Source organism: Salvia miltiorrhiza, chromosome 2 (assembly GCF_028751815.1).
Source record: "Salvia miltiorrhiza cultivar Shanhuang (shh) chromosome 2, IMPLAD_Smil_shh, whole genome shotgun sequence".
Taxonomy (NCBI): Eukaryota; Viridiplantae; Streptophyta; class Magnoliopsida; order Lamiales; family Lamiaceae; genus Salvia; species Salvia miltiorrhiza.
In genome coordinates this window covers 47,788,656-47,805,313 of record NC_080388.1, presented here as the reverse complement: position 1 = coordinate 47,805,313, position 16,658 = coordinate 47,788,656, and the positions used below count along the sequence as shown (strand labels likewise).

At 38.9% G+C, this 16,658-nt stretch overlaps 1 long non-coding RNA gene across 1 annotated transcript; it reads left to right on the top strand.

Moving 5' to 3' along the window:
• The first annotated feature begins 15,502 nt into the window (after positions 1–15,502).
• Positions 15,503–16,441, top strand: LOC131011801 (uncharacterized). Its single transcript, XR_009097115.1, has 2 exons — positions 15,503–15,614; positions 16,179–16,441. It is a non-coding gene; the product is annotated as an uncharacterized LOC131011801 (long non-coding RNA).
• The last annotated feature ends 217 nt before the right edge of the window (positions 16,442–16,658 follow it).

The following is a 16,658-nucleotide window of genomic DNA, read 5'->3' as shown; positions in this document are numbered from 1 at the left end:
ATACTCTCTTTCTATACTTAATATTTAAATAATTTCCACCAACCCACTTTATCTACTTTATACACATTTCTTAATCTCCGTGTCGAAAAGAAATACTAGGACATTTCGTTTGGAACGGAGGGAGTAAAATAATTAAAATATTTAATAAATTTATTATTCTATCCTCATAACCCCAAATTAAAATTTTATTAAAATAATAACTATCACCATAACCCCCATTTTTCATATCTGTGAATCCTTTGTCATTCACCGCCTCGCTACCACTTTCGACTCTTGTCTCCCCATCGAAATTCTGTTGAAGCCGTTGCAACCTCAACCTCGACGAATTCTACTTCAAATGATCCAACAACCTCGACACCTTCATCAAGCACCACCCCACCATCAAAATCTCCTCACCCAACATGCAGTAATGTAAGGTGATAATTAACTACTTAAAGCGTGTCATAGATTTCATTATAAAAGAAAAGGGAATTAGAATTTAAGCACGAAAGATTGGAATTTTCTTTCTCCTATTTATTTCCTTTTGGGTCACTGCTAGTATTATGGAAACTAGAGGAATAAGGGATTGTAAATTGGTGAATCAGTGGACAAGCGGCACCGTCCATACCAGCATATTGAAGTGTCCCACATTGGATTGGAGATAGTGGCATGAGCCACTTTATACGGTGAGGCAACTCTCTCCTTTATAAGGCTTTTTAAGGGAGGATTGGACCCAATATTCATTTCTAACATGGTATCAGAGCCAACCCAATCCAATAATGGCCCCCCAATATCGTTGTCAACATATGGTGTTTGGGATAGTCCACGCTGCGCGTGCGGGGGGTGTATTGAAGTGTCCCACATTGGATTGGCAATGGTGGCATGAGCCACTTTATATGGTGAGGCAACTCAGGCCTTTTAAGGGAGGAATGAGCCCCAATATCGTTGTCAACAGATGGCGTTTGGGAGGCGTTTGGGATAGTCCACGCTGCGCGTGCGGGGATGTATTGAAGTGTCCCACATTAACTTGGGAGGCGTTTGGGATAGTCCACGCTGTCGCCAAATCTGTCAAGCCCAATTACATGACATTCTCCATTCTTTTTCTCACGAATTGTGGGCACTCCAATAATCATCAGGAATTTGCGTATTGAAAATTTGGAGATCTCTCACAAGCATAAAAATTCATAAAAATAGGGTACGATGATAAGGATTGATTTAATATCATTTTAATTTGGGGCTATGAGGATAAAGTAGTAAATTTATTAAATGTTTTAATTATTTTATTATAGTGAGTAAAATGAGAACTATGTATAGAATCTTCAATGCATATTAAACCAGTTATTGCAATTTATAATATTTATAAATTTGACTAAAAATTCATAGAGATTAAAGTTCGTACTATAATTTTAAAAAACATTATATTATATTTACGTATAGGACATGACAAACATTAACGAAAAAATTACTCCAATGATTTTACAGGGTAAAATAAGCAAAAATATCATGTGGCTTGGGGTGGCGGAGGAATCAAAATCTCTATGAATTTTCTGAAGTAATGAAAACTGGTGTGAATCAATCGCACGTGGACGACAAAATATGTTCCGAAAGATTCACTTGCAACTTGCAACTTGGAAATCAACTTTTTCCTTCTTTTTTTTTTTTTTTTTTTTGAAGATTTTGGAAATGAACTTTGATTTCTGCCTTTTCGTTATCCTTCCATTGCTAGTTCTAAGATTGTCATTGCATTTATTTCTGTGTTAGGCACCCTCTATTGGGGGTGCGCACCAGGCCCACACGCACCCCCCCCCCCAAATTCCGCAGCTCCCCTCTCCCACGCATCCGGTGCAGAGCGAAAAAGTGATGGGCACGTGTATATCACGTCCCATATTTTGAATTAAAAAAAAAAATCAAAAATTTTAGAGTTGGGATGTTGGCTCTCCCATAGTGAAGAGTGAGCTCTTAAACAGTGGGGACCACATTTAAGAGCCCACCTTGACTCTCTATAATATACGCACGCTCTTAGTTATTAGGGTGCAAGTTATTTTTATTTTTATTTTTTGGGTTAAGTATCAAATAAACCCCTAACGTGGAAGCCCTTATTATATCCAGCACCCTATGGCAAGGGGTGTGTCAACTAAGCCCCTAAACTACGTAATTTCGGACAATTAAGCCCTCCGACTTAACGGAGAGTTAACACCGTTAACTTTTTAATTTTTTTAATTTGAGGGAAAAATAACAGAAGGCAACTTGTCGGAAGACATAGACTGAACAGGCAACTCGCCCAGTTCCTCTCTCCGACCGGAGACCTTCCAGAATCGCCAATGCTTCATCCTCCATAGCCGAGAAAGCCCCCTGAATAAAACTAAAACGACAGCAGATACTTCCAACAAAACCTTCAGAGATGAACGCCCCAACACCCAAACCAGAGTCACGTTCCACCGCTGCATCGCAAGAAATACGGATCTGCTCGTCTCGAGTACGAAACACCCAGACCAGAGTCACGTTCCACCTTCCCGTGGAATAAGAGAATATTTCGAGCAAACCAAATGGACCAAAGATGATAGGTGAACGTTTGGTGCACCTCCTTTTTTTTTTATCAGGAAAAAGATAATTTTATTAAGACAAGAGAACAGCGAGGCACCAGTGGTACCCACGAAGCAAAAACCACATATGCCCAAGTCGAAACCAAGGCACAAAGCCCACTCCAAAGCTACCGAAAACCAGACAAGAGCAAGAGTCAGGGACAAAAAAGAGGAACGAATTGCATCCAAGCTTTAAAATCAATGGGAGGAGCCTCTGTCTTATAAACTTGCTTCCAACTCCACAGTCGTGACTTAATCTCGGCAACTTGCTTTCCTTTATTCCACTTGGCTCCGCTGAAAACTCCTTCATTCCTAACTTTCCAGATGCTCCACACTGTAGCTATCCAAACACTTGAGAGAAATTTTTGAGATGATTTTTGACCAAGATTAGTGAATGCGTTGAAGTGTTCTTTCGCCTTTTGCTGCAAAACTGAAGAGAGCCCAAGCCAAGAGAGGATCTCATTCCAAATTGCCTTCGTCAGATGGCAGGTAAAGAAGAGGTGGTTCAGCTCCTCACTTTTGTCTTGGCAGAAAAAACATTGAGAGTCTGTGGGAGAAAGTTGCACCTGCCTTCTTTGAAGTTTGTCGCAAGTTGCCACTCTCCCTTTGATAACTCTCCACGCCAAAGTCTTCATCTTATACGGAACCGGAGCTTCCCAAATTCTTTGAAAAACCTCTTGATCCATAGGATTCTGTCGGGCTTGCCCCTCCTCTCTACAAGCTTTATAGGCCGATTTGACCGAGAATTTGCCATCTTTAGATCCTTTCCATGTCCATCCGTCACTTTGCCTTGCATTCAAAGAAAAAGAGTTGATGAAGGAGTAAAGCTCAGCCACCTACTCAACCTCTCGCTCTCTCAGTTCACGTGACCACTCCAGCCGCCATTTCCAAACTCCCTCTTCCCACTCCCCCATCGAATTTAACGTACCCCCCTGACAAGTGTTAAGGCGAAAAATTCTCGGAAACTTATCTCTCAATCTCATATTCCCTGCCCAAAGGTGGTGCCAAAACAGGAAGTAATCTCCCTCCCCGATTCTCAATCCCAAATTTTGCCGTAACCATCGTCCTTTCTCTCCCTGACTAAGAACTACCACTTTCTTCCACCACCCCAAAAATGTTTCCCTATTCCTCCCAAACCAGAACCCGTCCTCATCCCACGCCATCTCGCCCCTACAAGCTCTCACCACTCTAACCCATAACAAGTTTCGTTTTGTGAGAAATCTCCAAATCCACTTTGCCATAAGAGCTTTATTGAAGCTCTCAATATCCTTAATTCCGAGACCCCCTTCATTCAAATCTTTACAAATATCTGCCCAACTGACCCAGTGGATCTTTTTCACTCCTGTTCCTTCTCCGTTCCAAAGAAAATTACTCATCAAACTCCGAATTTCCGCCAGAACTTTTTTTGGTAAAATTGAGAAGGAGAGTTGAAAAATCGGAATGGAGAAGAAGACCGATCGAAGCAGCGTAATCCTTCCCGCCAGCGACATCTTGCGATTGTTCCATCTTGCAATTTTCCTTTTGATCTTTTCAACAACATAAATCCAATCATCCGCCCTTGACAACCGCGCCCCGATCATGATTCCTAAATATTTTGTTGGGAGTTTTCCTTCTTGACACTTGAGGATTGCAGCCAGTTGGTCCTTAACTGGACTATGAAGACCAATGCCGAAAATACTGCTCTTATCAAAATTAACCTTTAAACCCGAGAGAGCTTCGAACAATTTGAGGATGTTCTTGAGCGCCCTAGCATTCTCTATCTTACCAGGAGCCACAAACAAAGTATCATCGGCGTACTGTAAATGAGAGACAGCCAAACTTCCATTCCCGAGGATCATTGGTTCAAGAAAGCCTTTGTTGATGGCTCTTTCGACAAGCAAATTAATCCCCTCGGCCACAATAAGAAACAGAAAAGGCGATAAAGGGTCTCCTTGTCGGAGGCCTCTCTCGAGCATGAACTCCCCCGACGGGCTACCGTTTACCAGCACATTAGGGGAAGCCGATGAGAGACATCCTCTAATCCATCGTCTCCATCTATCACTGAAATTCATTCTTTGAAGCATCAAATCCACAAACTCCCAATCAACTGTATCGTAAGCTTTCTCAAAGTCCACCTTAAACAACATCATTCCTTTTCTTTTCTTTTTTGCTTCCTCAATGATCTCATTCACAACGATAACCCCATCGAGAATGTATCTTCCCTCAACAAACGCACTTTGGTAGTCCGAGATGATACCTGGCATCACCTGTTTCAGTCTTGTGGCTAACACCTTAGCAATAACCTTGTAGAGACAATTTATGAGAGAAATTGGGCGAAAATCCTTAAGAGTCGAGGTTGTCTCCTTTTTTGGAATCAAGGTGATAAAAGAAGGATTACATCCTCTAGCAAGCTTTCCGTTCTTGTGAAATTCAGTCAAAACCTCCAAAAGATCCCCCTTGATGATTGCCCAACACTTCCTCATGAAGAGGAAGTTGAAACCGTCCGGCCCGGGACTTTTCCCTCCTTCGCAATTCCAAACCGCCTCCTTAACCTCTTCTTCAGAAAAAGGTTGCTCCAATCTCTTCCTTTCCTCGTTTGAAATTCTTTTGTGCACAAAGTCCGCTGGGAGACTCGGTTTGGGGCCCCTTTTCTGGCAGAATTGGTTTTCGAAGTGGGAGCGGATTACTTTTTTAACTTCGCTTGTCTATTCGATCCATGAGTCGTTAACCAGGAGACCCGAGATCAAGTTCTTAGCTCTCCTTCCGTTGATAACTCTGTGGAAATAGTTGTTGTTCACATCACCGTCAATCAACCATCGGTCCCTGGCCTTTTGCGAGAGCAAGTTGTCCTGATTCTTCAATTGAATAAGGAGGTTGGCTGTCGCTTCATTTCGTTGACAAACTTCTCCGTCATCGAGCCCCATTGAATCATCTTTATAATCCCACTCCTCGATGGCAGCCTTTAAACTTGCAATATTATTATCAATAAAACCAAAAGAAACTTTGTTCCAACTCTTGAGGTCCTTCTTAAGCCTCTTAAGTTTTTCCTTAAAAACAAAGCATTTCCAACCTGAAATGCCTCCTTTTTGCCACGATTCAGTCACCACTCTTTCAAAGTCCTGGTGGTCGGTCCAAGCATTAATAAACCTAAAGGGCTTCGGGCCCCAATCGACTGATTTTGTGTCCATCACGATAGGGCAGTGGTCCGAAACTGACCTCTGTAAACCTCTTGCTTTCGAAAAAGGCCAAGTCTTGATCCATTTCTCATTAACCAAGAACCTATCCAATTTGGATTTACATTTCCCCTGGGGCTGATACCACGTGTAACTTCTTCCCTGCATACGGACTTCGAACAAATCACAGCTTTTGATGAAGTTATCAAAACTTTGAGAGTCTCTATTTGAGAATTGACTGCCTGCTCCCGCTCTCTCAGTGCTTGTTCTAATCGAGTTGAAATCTCCTCCTATACATATACAAGCCTCATTGTTCTGTTCAGCCACCAAACCGATTTTGTCCCAAAGTTCTTCCTTTTCTACCAAATTTTGCGATGCATAAACATTAATGAAACATCAATCAAAATTACCTGTATCTGTAGTCCATCTACCATTCACAATCACCGCCCCAGAAATGTCCCACTGACTCGAGACAACAAATTTCTTGGGGTTCCACATTGTAAGGATCCCCCCTGATCTACCTTCAGCTTCTCGGGTTGCTCTTCCTCCGAACTCCTTAGCCCAAATCGCTTTCTGATCTTGATCCCTAAAAGTTTCCATTTTTGTTTCTTGAATGAAACAAATGTCAATGTCTTCTTTCTGGGTCAATTCTCGAACCTCTCTCTTCTTGACTTTACTCCCCAGGCCTGTAATGTTGAAGGATAGAACTTTCATTGATCACGAGTCTTCGTCTCCTCGACCCTCTTAGTGTCGTGGTTCCCCTGCAGAGTTTTTGCCATTTCATCATCTTCTAAATGACTATGGAGCCCAATTTCTTTCCCAAAAGCCCAAATTGACAAACCTTCTTCCAAATTATTGGTCTCTAGAACAACATCAACTTGTTCATTTTGGATTCCGGAACTTTCAGGATGAGGAGAATCTGCTGCATCGAAAACTTGTTGTTCTTGGGAGAGATCAGCATCCCCTGGGAGTCTTCTTGTCTGGATTTTAGAAAATCCCCTGGATCAGCATCCCCTGGATTTTAGAAAACTTGTTGTCTGGTTTGGTGCACCTCCTTATGTTGAACAACCCGGATTTTATTAAACTAGATAGAGATAGTGCAGATTTTGGAGTCGGCGGATGGCGGTGGTGGCTGTCTGTTGTTGCTTACTGGAGTAGAGCAAGAGCGACCGTCGGTGGGCTAAGTGCTGCTGCCAGTCAGAGCCAGGGAGAGAGATGAGTCGGTCAACGGCGATCCTCGCTGCTGTCGGTCGGACCCAAGGAGAGAGGAAGAGAGACAGATGGCAGCGCTTGGTTTTGGGGTTAGGGCTTACAGGCAGCGGCGGGGCTTGAACCACGAGCGGCGGCCATGGTGCCCACTATGGTTGCCGGAAATTGGAGAGATGCGGTGGTAGCCACTATTTAGGTGCCGGTGATCTGAGAGAGGTGAGTGAGAGGAGAGAACAGAGAGGAGTCGGCGGTGGAATCATGAGAGGGAGGCCGAGATCTGGAGACTGGTGGCGGCGGAGACACAAAACAAAAGAGGGGAGAGAATTAGAAAGAAAAAAAAAACTGATGGAGTTAACTATCCGTTAGGGCAAAGGGTTTAATTGGAGAAAATTAGGTACTTCAGGGGCTTAGTTGACACACCCCTTGCCATAGGGTGTTGGATGTAATAAGGGCTTTCACGTTAGGGGCTTATTTGATACTTAACCCTTATTTTTTTGAGAGAGAAAAGTTGTTACGTCAAGTTAATTACATGTAAATTGATATTTTTAACTTTGCTTTTTTAACATATTAATATCAAGGGTGGGCTAAAATAAAAACATCTTTTAGAATAAAAAAAATATGAATCATATTCGACCCCTTAGAGAGAGAGGTTTAAGTAAGAACCACTAAATAAAATAAGAACGAAAAATCATTTGTAGTCCTTCAATCATCAAGATCTATGATGGATGCATCATCTTGGTGGATGAATGCAGCACTTGAGTTTGAATCCTGAAGGAAGTGAATTTTTTTTTTTTAGTGCAATAAATTTTGCAGATACATTAATTTTTACAACAGATGCGGTAGTTTTAATAGTTCTCAAAATTCTTACGAAAATTGTGATTTTCACTAGAACCATACCCTATATATAAATAAATTAATAGTTGATCCAAGATGTTCCTCTCATCATCAGTAATCTTGTACGAATATAACCTTTGTTCCAAACAAAGACGGTTAGCAAGATATTTTGTCAAATAAAAGCTATTAAGTTTAAATCAAATTGTAGCCAGTCTTTTCTCTTGCTACCTCTCTCAAGACTTTATCTTCAAGGCATGAGATGATCACATTATGTGCTTTATCCAGTATTGTCGTCTTTTTGTCCTTTGACATACTTCCAATTTCTTTTCCATCGACGCACCGTGTAGACCCTATTGAATTAGAAGAGCTTTCATCTTAATTTTCAAAGAGATATGCCATTTTTTTCAGTGAACTTTTCAACTTCAAACTTTGTCAAAACCATATTGATCGATTCCCACATACGACAACACTTTTTAGAATTCAACCACCAAGATTGAGTTAAAATTTTACTTTCAATTGAGTCTCAATTAACTTCAACTAATTCTTAACTGATAATCTTAACTAACTAATAGCTCTTTCAATTGAGCATCCAAATATAGAACTGACTCTTAATGGACGATCTTAGCTAATTGATAACTCTTTCAATTCGACATTACTTCCTCATTTATAAGTGTTTTTTTTTTTACACAATTATTTAGAAAGATGTTAATTAGATTATTAAGTGGTGCAATGTAGAATTAAAAAGGTGACGTGGACTCCAAAAATACTCATTTTTTAGACTATTTTTTTCATAAAAAGAAACGTGACATTTCAAATAAGACAATAAAAAAATACTTAAAATGGGACGGAGGTAGTAGAAGATGGACATTTTTCTCAACAAAATCTAATTTTAGATTTAAGTAGGGGACGCACACTATTTTTAGGTATAAACTTTAGCCTATTACCAGTTCTTCTGAAAGAGTTGCGAGTCTTGTGAGCGAACTCCGAATACGGACATCTACCATAAATTAATTGAATCCATTGAACCAAAAAAACCTTAGACTATTAGTTGAGTGATTTTTTAGTTTAATGAGTCCAGCTGTATATACTAAGATTCAGACAGTGAGTGGTATGGTACGATGTGTGACGTACTGGATTGTATCGAAGGACACGTGTCATTCAACCTTTTCTAGAAACCTTTCATTCTAAGTTTCTTCCCTATAAAATACCAGACCCTGAGTCAAGTAACACTCGAAAAAAGCAAAACCATCAAACGCGGGCCATGGCAGCTGACGGCAAGAAGAAGAAGAAAGGGAGTGTTTTTCCGGCAAAGAGGCGGTCGGTGAAGAGGAGGATGCTTGATTTAATGGTTTCATCAGTGGCTTCCCGTTTTAGGAAGAGAGGCGGAGCCAAATCGAATAACAAAATGGATAAGTGGAGGAGATCCACAAGTCTTGTATTTCCGTACATTTGAAAATTATTTATTGGTTAGATTATGCATTTTATACTTTTTAACTATTTATATCTTGCCTGCTGAGCAATTATATAATACTGCCCCAAGCTTAATTTCTATGAATTCTTTATTCTTATGTTATGTTTTTTAAAAGCTAATTAAGAGTGTGGGCTTGAAAACTTTCATGGGATTCAATGCATAAAATATTTGAATTCTAGTCGTGGGGACCCAGCATAAGAATGAGATACGTATTTGATAATTAACTAGAGAAATTAATGGCTTATCCTAGCAATCAATTTTGAAGGTGGCTCACGTACTTATAAAGCCCATCGCCATCGGTTAGTCGATCGACTTCCTATTAACTGATAACTAATCCGATTATCTTAGGTCAATTCCCATAAACTTAATTTTGAGTAATTACGCTTACGCGAGCTCTTACGTAATGAAAGATAATACTATATTCCTCATTTTTCTACTAATTCTCACTCTTTTTCTTAACTTCTTTCTCTCCTTTTGGGTGGATATATGTATTTGGCTTTTGATAGGTGGGACTTGGGAGGGCGAGGGTGTGCCATGGCCACCTTGGATAAGAAGCCAACAAATAGCTAAATGTATTTGGCTTTATGTCCATCCTGTCTCATTCTAATAGTCTCGTTTTTCTTTTTAAAACGTCCTATTAGAATAGGCTCACTTTCTTCCTAAAAAGTAAGTTTCTTAATCTTCGCGTCCAAAATAAATGAGCCTATTAGAATGGAATGAGGGAGTATTATTTTCAAAATATTTTTTATAAAAATAAAATTTATTATAATACTATAAATTAGTACTCCCTTCGTCCACAAAATGAGTACCCATTTGTGGACGGCACGGGTTTTAAGAAATGTATGGAGTGTAGTGTGAATTAGTTTAAGGGTCCCACTTTTTGAGTGTATTAATTAAAGAAATGTGTGGGGTACACTTGCCAAAAAGGGAAATGAGTACTCATTTCGTGGACGGACGAAAAAGGAAATATGGGTACTCATTTCGTGGACGGAGGGAGTATAACTTTGAATTTATCAACCTATTAAGCTAATAAAAGTGAAATTAAATGATAAAAATAATCATTGGAATAAAACCTAGTTAATAATAACAGATTTAAACTAAAGTGTGACACCCAAAACTATCTAAAATTTATCTGAATATTCATGTGAAAAATCATGAATATAAAACAAATATTTGATGTGAAAATCATGAAATAAATAGTTTTATAAAATACATTACAAATAAAAATATCATTTTTTCTAAAATAATTTATTGCACTACTCGACCTTCCACGCGCCTCCGATGTTAAAATACCTGAAAATGATTAATATGGGATGAGCATATATAATATAGTCAGTGTGGGAACATGCAATCATTGTCCACGTTAATAAAATGGTCAACACATACGTACTGCACTGTAATACTGATAACTGAAATTCGCACGGTGGCATACCAAGAATTTTATTGTCCTGGACCCATTGAGCAAGCCCCTGGCGAATAGGTTGCAACCTTAACTGTAACATGTAACATGAAATCGCATTGTGGCATACCTTAACTTTAATGTCCTGGACCCATCGCATTATTATTATTTTAATTAGGGATACGACTATACTAACACAAATTTGATTTATCAAATATTCCTTTATTTTTCAAAATCTTCGTAGCAGATAATTAAATAATTCAAATAAAAATAGTAAAGGAAACAAATGGATTTGGGTTGTGACATAAAGCATACAAAGTTGAAATTGAAGAAAAAATATATAAATAAATAAATAAAATTGAAAGTGAGGCACAAAGTGGAATATAAAGTATGATATACTGAATCTCATTCCAAATGTTAGGTGCGTAAAAGTTACAAATTAAAACAATATATATATATATATATATATATATATATATATAGGGTGCGGTTATAGTGAGAACCACAATTATCGTGAGAACATAAGAACCAATAAAATTACTGCATCTGCTATACAAATTAATGCATCCGTTATTAAATTTAATGCATCCGAAAAAAATAATTTTTTTGCTCCCTTCAGGATTCGAACCCAGCACCTGCATCCATCCACCAAGATGATACATCCACCGTAGATCTTGATGATCGAATGACTTAAAATGGTTCTCCGTTCTTATTTTATTAGTGGTTCTTATTTGAACTTCTCCATATATATATATATATATATATATATATATATATAATCTCTAATAAATAAATGTTATCTTAATTTTCAAGGGGAAATCTTAATTTGAATAACTACAGATACAATCATACAAAATAAACTTTTATCTTAAATATATATTTGAGTGCGTGTGTAAAATTATAACCTAAACACCCACCTAATGGTTCGCATATAGCGCTATGGGAATGGGATCATATAAATCTCAATGCTTATAATAGATCCCTAGATCCAAATCTTGACCACACATTTATGACATGTGGCGCATCAAGATGATGACACGTGGCAAGGAGCTTCCAAGCATTCCAAGGCAAAATCTGGAGGGGTAAAATTGGAATGTAATTTTCGGATTTAATAATTAAAAAAAATATATATATTTTTTTAGATTTTCTCAAAATAGATATATTTTAGATGCATATAGTTTCACACAAAGATGCATAAAGTTTTCACATGAAATGCATAACTTTGAACAGAAAAATGCATTTAATTTTTCCAGTTTTGGTATTTTCACCACCCCACCCCATACCACCCCCCCCAATCCAGCCCACACCACCCCCAACCCTCCCCATTACCACCCCCCAAAAATAGGCATGTTTCACATGCATATAAAATCAAACAAAAATGCATAAAGTTTTCACATAAAAATGCATTAAATTATACAAAAAATGCATTTCATTTTAATAAATCTGGTAGTTTCGCCACCCCACCCCTGCCCCACCCCCACCCCCCCACCCCCCACCCCACCCCCCCCCACCCCCAATTTTTTTTTTCAAAAACTGATTTTCTGATTGCTGGCCCACCCCCACCCCCCACCCCCCCCCAAATTTTTTTTTTCTTTTTTTAAAAACTGATTTTCAAAAAAAAAAATTTGGGGGGTGGGGTGGGGGTGGGGGGGGGGTTAGAAAATCAATTTTTGAGAAAATAAAAAAATAAATAAAAAAAATTTTGGTGGGGGGGTGGGGGGTAGGGGTGGGTCAGTGGTCAGAAAATCAGTTTTTTTTAAAAAAAAAAATTGGGGGGTGGGGGGTGGGGGGTGGGTGGGGGTGGGTGGGGGTGGGGTTCTGGGGTGGGGTGGGGTTCAGGGGTGTGGGGGGTGGGGTTGGGGTGGGGTGAAATCTTATGCATTTTTATATGAAACTTTATGCATTTTTATATGAAAGTTCATGCATTCTCGTATGAAACTTTATGCATCTAAAATATACCTATTTTGAGAAAATCTATTTTTTTTTTAATTTCGAAAATTTCATTCCAATTTTACCCCTCTCCAGATTTTGCCTTGAAATGCCTTGCCACGTGTCACCATCTTGATGCGCCACATGTCATAAATGTGTGGTCTAGATTTGGATCTACGGATCTATTATAAGCATAGGGATCCACCGGAACCCAACCCTAGCGCTATGTATCTATATATTTGCATATTTGTGCTAAATTATATTTATAAATAGGGCGATGAGCAGCGACGAGAGGCATTTGACGGGTAGTATAATATTATGCATATTTGTATGCAATGCTATGCATATATGTCGATATACATATGTATATTTGTCTTCAATTATATGTATAATACTCTTAAATACTAAAATAAAATATAATTAGAACTTAACAGAATTGGTCTTATATTTGTTAACCTACCCATTCGTGATTTCAGCCAAATAATAATTTTTACATATGTATATTATGAGTTTTTTCTAGTACTATATTCTTTATTTTTATTTTTCAGTGTTTACACAGAATTAAGTTCTATTTTTCTGCCAATTATAAGTTCTCTCTCAAAATATATCTATAAATGTTATTGTAGTAATGAAGTTATTATAAACAGGTTCTAGAACATGGACAATAGGAAAGAAATGTTATGTTTATTTTATTTTTTTTGACTTGTTATGTAACTTAAATGACATTCTTAATGGTTATTATTTTATTTTATTTTTACTTTTTTAAACTATTAATTTTATCGGGTAAAAAAAATTGAATCCCCCTGTACCGAAAGTCTGGCTTCACTCCATTCTCACTACATTTGTTCATTCTCATTTGATCTTTTCCCTATATATATATATATATATATATATATATATATGTAATACCCCGTTTCCTCGAGCTAAGTTTAGAATAATTTTGAACTTAGATTTAAGATGATTCACGCCGGATAAAAGAAAATGAATTTATTTTAATTCCAACAAAAATGATTTATAAAAGCATTTGTAAATTTAGTTATTAAATTTATATGCATTGCATATTTATTTAATTTAGCATTCAAGTATTTTCACGAGCTTTTAATTAGCAAACTCTGAAGAATTATTACAGTTTCGACAATTTTATCCTGAGGGATTTTATTTGTCTAATCAATAACCTCATTTCACCATACTCTAGACCCTACCAGCCACTCTATGTGTACCTCCAACTCAACTTTTAATCATGCTTTCGAAGGCAATCCCATCAGCCACCCTACACTATGCTACTAGCTCCAACTTTAAGCCATGTTCCTCTGCCAACTCAAGACTATAGTGCAGCCCCAAATTTCACTTTCCAGCCATGCCTAAGGGCAGGCTGTCAAAATTCCCTTGCTTTAAGCACGTTCAAGCCAATTTCAGTTGGCATTCTCAATATCCAGAATTTTCATACTTCTTTTCTCCACAGCAAGAATTCAAGTGAGCAGCAACATAGCTCGATTCATTCAACAGCAGGTCAGGCCGCTAACCTCTACCCATTTTTTTCTTATTCACGGTTAGCATCATGAATTTCAATTCATCACCCTTATCAATTCTGTAATGAGCAACAGACAAAAGAACACCAACATTCATGTACACATATACGTATATACATCACTCATACTCATGTGAATTGAACCAAGGTTTTCGAACAAAATCTATTTGTACAGATTTCATTTCGTTATGCACGATCTATTCATTTGTACATGGATTTCTGTTTTCAAAGAAAAGAAAGAAGTCTTGAACTTTATTTGTTGCTGTCGAATCTGAGTGTTTGGAGCGCTTGAGTCGGGAAAACTGAGGTTGTGTAGTCGACGGCGACAACCATGGCTGCTGTCGCCGGAAGTTCTTTTTGAGGGAGTTCAGGCGGCGGCGGTGGTCTTCACCGTTGTCGAGGAGAGACGACTGTGGTCGGCGGCGGTGGCTCCCCTGCTGCTGGCACGCTGTCTGTGAGAGGGGGAGAACGGCGGCGGCAGTCTGCTCCATCTACTGCTGTCGGCCGGAGAGTGAGGGGGGTGGAGAGAGATGGGCGGCTGTGGGTTCAGCGGAGGGAGGCAGGGCACGGCGGCGGTGCCGCTGCTGCCCGGCCACGGCTGGAGAGAGAGAGGTGGTCTGGTCCGGGCTGATTTGCGTTGAGGTCAGGACGGCGGCAGCTATGGGTTGCTGTCGCCGAGCGAGAGGCCGAGGGAGGCGGCGGCATTTTCGTCGTCGCCAAGGAGGAGAGAGAACAGAGGGAGATCGACGGGTGGCTAGGTCAGAGGGAGATGAGGCCGGTGGCCCTTCGCCGGAGACGAAGCCGCGGCGGCGGGACTGATGGCTGAGAGAGAGGGAAAGAGAGAGTGAGATATGCGTTGGTGTTTGCGTGTGTGCGTCTGATGGGGGCGCAGCTTAGGTAGAAGGAGAGGGAGAAGTTTTGGGCTAGGTTTGGGCTTGAGGGTGGGCTTGCGAATTGGGCCGAGTCTATTGGGCCGATTTTCCTTGGTTTTAAAACTTCAGTTGGGCCATTGTTTTAAATAAAGGTGTTGGGCCCTTATTTTTATTTAAGGACTTTGGACTGCCTTCAATTAATTTAATTGGGCTGCCCTATTTTAATTAATTGAGCTATTAATTAGTTTAATTAATTATTTTCAAAGACTAGTTTTCATAATAATATTAAATTATTATTATGTGCATATTATAAGTAATTACTTATTATATGTTAAGCATGACATGAAATTGCATTATATTTTGCAATAAGAGTATTTATGATTTAATTGGTTTTAATTATAATTCCAATTATTAAAGAAAGATGAGTAAGAATATTGTTGGTGTTCTTAACTCAAGAGAATTGTTTTCATTATTTATTCATTAAATTTTGAAAACCTGGCTAAGTGAATCATAGAATATTAAGCACTTCACCGTGACTTAAGATTAGATTCAAGGAGACCTATTGAGAATAGATTTCTTGTAGGCTTTGAGCAACAGGAGGATTAGCACTGCTATTCCGATTCAGAGATAAGGTTAAACGACAGGCTTTGCCTAGACAGGTGGGCTTATTTTCCAAATGTATGATTTAGCTATTGAGCTTAAATATTTCAATGAAATGAAAACTGTTTATCCGATAAAATATTTTGTGCACTCTGCTCTGTTTAAGGCTCGCATAAGTTAATCGATCGAGGTTCTCTCTTGACCTAACACGTTATTTGAGAATTGTGTACACCTATTAGCTGACTCGGTGGGTTGATCTCCATTCGGGCACTAATCATGTATGAGGCGTTATAAGGGTGCTCGACGGGATGTGTTCCGGAGCATTGGGTCCCAAATGGGAACTTGGCTGGGTTACGCCCTCAGTTCAAGTAAAGCAGGAGTAATGGATCCGTCGGTGGCTAAAAGGTCCGGGATCACAGCGAGTAACGGAAAGGGAGTGTGACAATTGCGCGCAATATAATAAAATGTTTTAACATGCTTAGAAGTTATTTCAATTTAAAACCTTCTAAGTCATGTCAAGTATAATTGGATAAACTGCTCTTATGATTATGAAATGTTTATAAAAATGCTAGCCCACTAAGTACATTAGTACTTAGCCCAAAATTACTTTCAAATGTTTTCAGGTTGATTGGTCGGTGCTGACGGGGCAGAGCTGAGGCTAGGGTTCAACTCCGTATTTTGTCTTCCGCTGTTGCACTAGCTCTTATTTGTCTTATGTTTCTCTAACTTAAGACCTTTATGTTAAATTCTGAATTATGTTTCTTATCGAGCGTAGACTCTCAACTTCTAGCTCTATGTTATTTAACGTTGGTTATCAGAAGCATGAAACCAAACTTGTGATCCTGAAGTTTAGAATGTTGTTGATTGATTAGTATCACTTGATTTCTATCTTTCTTCATTCAAAGGGCGTCGCCCAACCTTTTTATCCTATTATCTGAATTTCACAAGGTTCTTCCCTTGTTTATTTCTATGATTTTAGTCGCACCTCGATTATAGTTTATTCCTTCAAGAATTGGGGTGTGACAATATATATATATATACATATATATGGAATGATTCCAATGAGAACCCTCATGGTGAGATCTTAGATTGATTTGTAGCTG